The following is a 6,000-nucleotide window of genomic DNA, read 5'->3' as shown; positions in this document are numbered from 1 at the left end:
ACGGTGGTGGGCCCAGCAGACAATAAAGACAGAAGAAATGTAAATTGGAAGCTCAATGTAATAGGATTGCATTGCATACTGCATATTACCTAGGATTGGACTAAGACTCGTGATTGGCAACCACGGGTCGATTAGAAATGGAATCGATCATCCTATATAATATGTGATATTATAGTTGTATGCATGTTTTAGACAAAATTGTGTGAATCCGACAAGCATACAAAATTTTAAAAATGATGAGACAAATTTTCATAATTAAAATCCCTCATTTTAAATATGATTTAAAATTGATATCAAGATAAATAAAGAAAATTTAAATTTGTTTAAATGTTCCTACCTTCCATCAACGATCAATGTATGAGATGCTACCCGCGGATACGGTCCGGCTCATATTATTGGGGGGGCCCGTTCGTCGGAAAGCTGTACATTGGATCGACACATGTTGTAAGTTGGGTGGAACTCCCATGGGATCGGCTCATATTATTGGGGGATCCACATGGCGACCGTCCATCACAACTTAATATTGATGGGTCATCTTGACATGTCACAATAAACGGCGTCATATTATTGGGCCCTTATTGGACATGAGGTAAAAATGTGGAGGTTGCTTTGGAAGCAATTGGGCTCTACCTTTTGAAAATTATGGTTGGCTGATATTATTCAGGACCATAGATTGTCAATTGGACTCCATGTTCTCACTAAGGAAAACAGTTTCCCGTTTTCACTAGAGGGTAGTGAAATCGTTAAAATAGTGGGAGTGAGATTCATAAAATAAATTTTGCCTATTTTATGTCTTAGTAAATTGTTTAAACAATCACTGATATTTGTCTGTTTCTCTTCAGTATTTCATAAGATGAATTCGCGTAATCCACTTTTCTCGATCCTAGAACAAAATAAGTTGACTGGCGCAAACTATACGGAATGGTTCCGTAAGTTGAAGATTGTCTTGACTTCGGAGAAGATGCTCTACGTGTTAGAAAAATCTCCTCCGAAGGAAGCACCAGCTGACATAAGTCCGGAAGAGTTAGCCAAACTTGATACATGGTGGGACCATGATATCAAGGCCAAATGCTATATGCAAGCCTCGATGTCTGATGAACTCCAGAGGCAATTTGAGGACACCGTGAATGCTGCTGACATTCACGTTCAACTCAAGGAACTTTTTGGGGCTCAATCGAGGGCTGAAAGGTTCGCTACTGTAAAGGAGCTAATGACGTGTCGCATGCGTGAAGGGACTTCGGTCCGTGATCATGGGGTACGAGTGATTTGGCTCATACAGAAGTTGGTAACCCTTGATTTGGTGTTGGAGCATGAACTCAACGTGGACTTACTACTTCTGTCTCTTCCTTCTTCGTTTGACGGATTTGTGGTGAATTTCAATATGAACAAGATAGAGGCCTCCCTTGAAGAGATGGTCAATATGCTTGTGACATATGAATCCACATTAAAGAAGGATAAACCGGCTTTCTTGGTGGGCTCCTCTTCTTCTGCTAAGAAGGGGCCAAGTACAAAGGGCAATAAACGTTCTGCCCCACCCAAAAAAATCGAACCCGAGAAGAAGTACAAGACAAAGGCTTCAAACATGGAAAAATCCAAGGATGTTTGCCATTACTGCAAGAAGCCCGGTCATTGGAAGCGTAACTGCAAGGAATATCTAGAGCAGTTGCGAACTGCGAAGGGTATGTTCTATATTGAAATAAATGTTTCACTTAATACTACTTCTTGGGTATTGGATACCGGATGTGGATCTCACATTTGCAATGATTTGCAGGTGATGACAAGAAGTCGCAGGCTTAGAATGGGTGAGACCCAGCTGAGGCTCGGAAATGGTTCCAGAGTTGAAGCTAAAGCCGTGGGAGATGTTTATTTAATTTTGCAGAACGGTTTTAAGTTATTTTTAAGAGATGTTTTATTTGTTCCGGATTTGATTAAAAACATTATTTCTGTTTCTATGCTTGATAGAGATGGTTATTCTTGCAATTTTGTGAATGGGATTTGCAATATTTACAAGAATGAATGTTTGATTGGAAATGGATAACTTGAAAACGATCTATACAACTTAAAACTAAAAGATGTTCCAATAAATTATGTTGATAAACCGGCAACAACAAACAAAAGGAAAATCGATAGCCAAAACCCGGCAAACCTTTGGCACGCTAGGCTAGGTCATATTTCCTCAAGGAGGATGAACAAGCTAGTGGGAGAGGGCATGTTTGATATGTCTGATATTAACTCTCAACCTACTTGTGAATCCTGCCTAAAAGGAAAAATGACTAAATCTCCTTTTAAGGGGAAACCTGAGCGTAGTCAAAATCTGTTGGATTTGATCCATACAGATGTTTGTGGTCCATTTAGAGTTGGTACTCAATATGGCCACACCTACTTCATTACCTTTACTGATGATTATTCTAGGTATGGGTATTTATATTTAATGAAATATAAGTCTGAAGCATTTGAAAAGTTCAAAGAATTCAAGGCTGAAGTAGAAAACAAGCTAGGTAAAAGTATTAAAGAACTTCGATCGGATCGAGATGGAGAATACTTGAGTACCGAGTTTTTGGACTATCTAAAAGAGAATGGGATTCTCTCTCAGTGGACTCCTCCTATGACACCACAGCTTAATGGTGTATCGGAGCGTCGTAATCGAACTTTGTTGGACATGGTTCGGTCCATGATGAGCTTCACTGAGCTTCCACCTTCGTTTTGGGGTTATGCGCTTGAAACGGCGGTATTGTTGTTGAACAACGTCCACACTAAAGCAGTGGACAAAACACCATACGAGTTATGGAATGGCAAAGCTCCTAAGTATTCGTACTTGAGGATTTGGGGATGTCCTGCTTACGTGAAGCGGACAGTGGGAGATAAGTTGGATAGTCGATCCAGCTTATGTTATTTTGTAGGGTATCCGAAGAATTCAATCGGATATTTTTTCTATTATCCTGCTGAAACAAAGGTGTTTGTTTCAAGGAATGCCACCTTCTTGGAGAAGGAGTTCTTATTGGATAAGAAAGGCGAGATGATGGAACTCGAGGAAATTCGAGAAGAACCCAAAATACAAAATAACGATCCTACACCTCAGGAACCATCACGCCTGTACCTAGAAGATCCGAGAGGACTTCTAGACCTCCTATTCGATATGGTCTTCTTCTTGAAGGGGATCAAGATGAACCCGATGTTGGATGTGATCCAAGAAACTTCAAGGAAGCAATTTCTGATGCGGATTCAAATTTATGGCTTGAAGCTATGCAGTCGGAAATAGATTCGATGCATACAAACCAAGTTTGGTCTTTAGTAGATCCTCCCGATGGAATTGTTCCAATAGGGTGTAAATGGATCTACAAGAGAAAGCTTGGGCCTGATGGTAAGGTATTGACCTACAAGGCGCGATTGGTGGCGAAAGGTTATACTCAAAGACAAGGAGTTGACTATGATGAAACCTTTTCACCAGTTGCAATGTTCAAGTCCATAAGAATCCTTATTGCCATAGCTGCTTGGTATGACTATGAGATATGGCAAATGGATGTGAAGACTGCTTTTCTTAATGGAGACATTAAGGAAGAAATCTATATGAAGCAGCCTAAGGGGTTCACATCCATGGGAAGCGAGCATAAGGTATGCAAGCTTCAGAGATCAATTTATGGTCTAAAACAAGCATCAAGAAGTTGGAACCAGAAATTTGATGAAACAATAAAGGATTTTGGTTTCATCAAGAACCCGGAGGAACCATGCGTGTACAAGAAAGTAGTTAAGGATGCTGTGACATTCTTAGTACTTTATGTTGATGACATCCTACTCATTGGGAATGATGTAGGGATGTTGCAGTCAACAAAGATATGGTTATCAGGTAGATTCTCGATGAAGGATTTGGGTGAGGCATCCTATATTCTAGGGATACAGATCTATAGAGATAGATCTAAGAGAATGATAGGACTCACTCAATCAACCTACATCGACACCATATTGAAACGTTTTTCAATGGATGGGTCCAAGAGAGGACATCTACCCATGTGTCATGGAGTTTCTCTATCCAAGTCTATGTGTCCCAAGACGGATGAAGAGATAGAGAAAATGACACATGTACCATATGCGTCAGCCATAGGTAGTATCATGTATGGGATGATATCTACCAGACCGGATGTAGTATTTGCTCTGAGTGTCACGAGCAAATATCAAGCTAATCCCGGTCAAATGCATTGGAAAGCCGTGAAGGACATTCTTAAGTACTTACGAAGGACTAAGAATATGTTCATGGTATATGGAGGAAGAGAACTAAAATTGGAAGGCTATACCGACTCTAGCTTCCAAAGTGACGTGGATGACTCGAAGTCAACCTCTGGATTTGTGTTCATGCTCAATGGCGGTGCTGTCTCTTGGAAGAGTTTCAAGCAGGACACCACAGCGGATTCCACCACTGAGGCAGAATACATTGCAGCATCAGCTGCTGCTAAAGAGGCCGTTTGGAAGAGGAATTTCGTCCAAGAGTTGGGCGTCATTCCTGAAGTTGTTGGTCCAGTCCCGGTGTACTGTGACAACACGGGTGCCGTTGCTCAGGCAAAGGAACCAAGGTCTCATCAAAGATCCAAACACGTACTGAGGAAATACCACATCATCCAGGAGATTGTGGAAAGAGGAGACATCACTGTCGAAAGAGTGGCCTCTGCAGACAATATCGCTGATCCACTTACTAAGCCCTTGCCAGGACCATTATTTGACAAACATCGCGAAGCAATGGGTCTACGTAGTATGACTAGTTGGCTATAGGGCAAGTGGGAGATTGAAAGAGTGGGTGCCCGGTGAGCCAACTTGTGGCTAAGGGCTTTGATGACTCTTTGTATAAACAATCTTTTGTTTAATATAATTTACACTTTTATTAATGGCAATGACTTTATCTTTTTTCATATTGTTATATTGTGATATAGTATTGTTGTTTTGATAAAGACCTTGAATATACTATAGTGTATGTAAGATGTGGTAGAACATGGGAATGTCTATCATGAAACACATCTTATAGTCACTGTATATTCTAAACCGTTCCTAGTCGATTGAGCCGTCCGATAATAAGGATAAGGATCGCTCGAGTTTGAGACTAGCATTTGCGATGCAGAGTACCACGTTTCATTGGTAAGGAACATAGAGATGTTCGAAGTATGCAAATGGATATTCATATGATGAATGATCGAACTACCCTATCCGGACTTTCCAAGTAGTTATCACTTATCGAGTGGATAAAGTCCGCGGTTTTGGTTGTACACCATTAGTCCTTACTACTTGAAACATCATTGAGACTCTATATGCTAGTACTGTGCTTTGACTCATTTACTGACTCTATTGGGGTCATCAGGTGTCGGGATTGGGTACAATTACAACACATATAAGAGTCGATGCTTTGTTGTCAAGGATTCACCACATACTTGCGAGTGTGGATATCCTATGCGATCTGAGGAGATATTAGTGTGACGAATCTCTGGCCAGAGTACATGATGTGTTTTAAGAAATGGTTTCTTAGTAACACATGCGATGTCACTATTTGATCTTCAAGATGTATTGCATAGTTATCGAATCTCGAGCGACTCTCGATATACCAATGGTTGTTGATTCGATCGGGATATATGGATGAAGGGACCGTACTGTACGCTAACCAAAATCTATTGGTTCTTGTAGGCACTATCAGTGATACCTAGGGAATCATGGGGCGATGTTGCTAGGCGCTCTTACCATGATTCGATGGGCAAGTCGGAAATTATTGTTCCGAGTCACAAGGAGTTGTGAGCCCACGGCTAGATGTATCCCTGAACCATTGAGGGTCACACAGTGTAATGGATTTTTAATTCCCGTTGAGATAGTTAAATTTAAAGAGTTAAATTTAATGAACAAAGAAGTTGGACTTCTTAATTATGAGTAGAGGAGTGAGATTTCCTAAAATGACATAGGGATGGACATTTTTGGAAACCACTGAATTCGGATTCAGAAAAATTTATCTTGACTTTAAAAGGTGCAGAA

This window comes from Henckelia pumila, chromosome 3 (assembly GCF_033568475.1).
Source record: "Henckelia pumila isolate YLH828 chromosome 3, ASM3356847v2, whole genome shotgun sequence".
NCBI lineage: Eukaryota > Viridiplantae > Streptophyta > Magnoliopsida > Lamiales > Gesneriaceae > Henckelia > Henckelia pumila.
The sequence above is the reverse complement of the archived record's forward strand: the minus strand, read 5'-3'. Positions refer to the sequence as shown.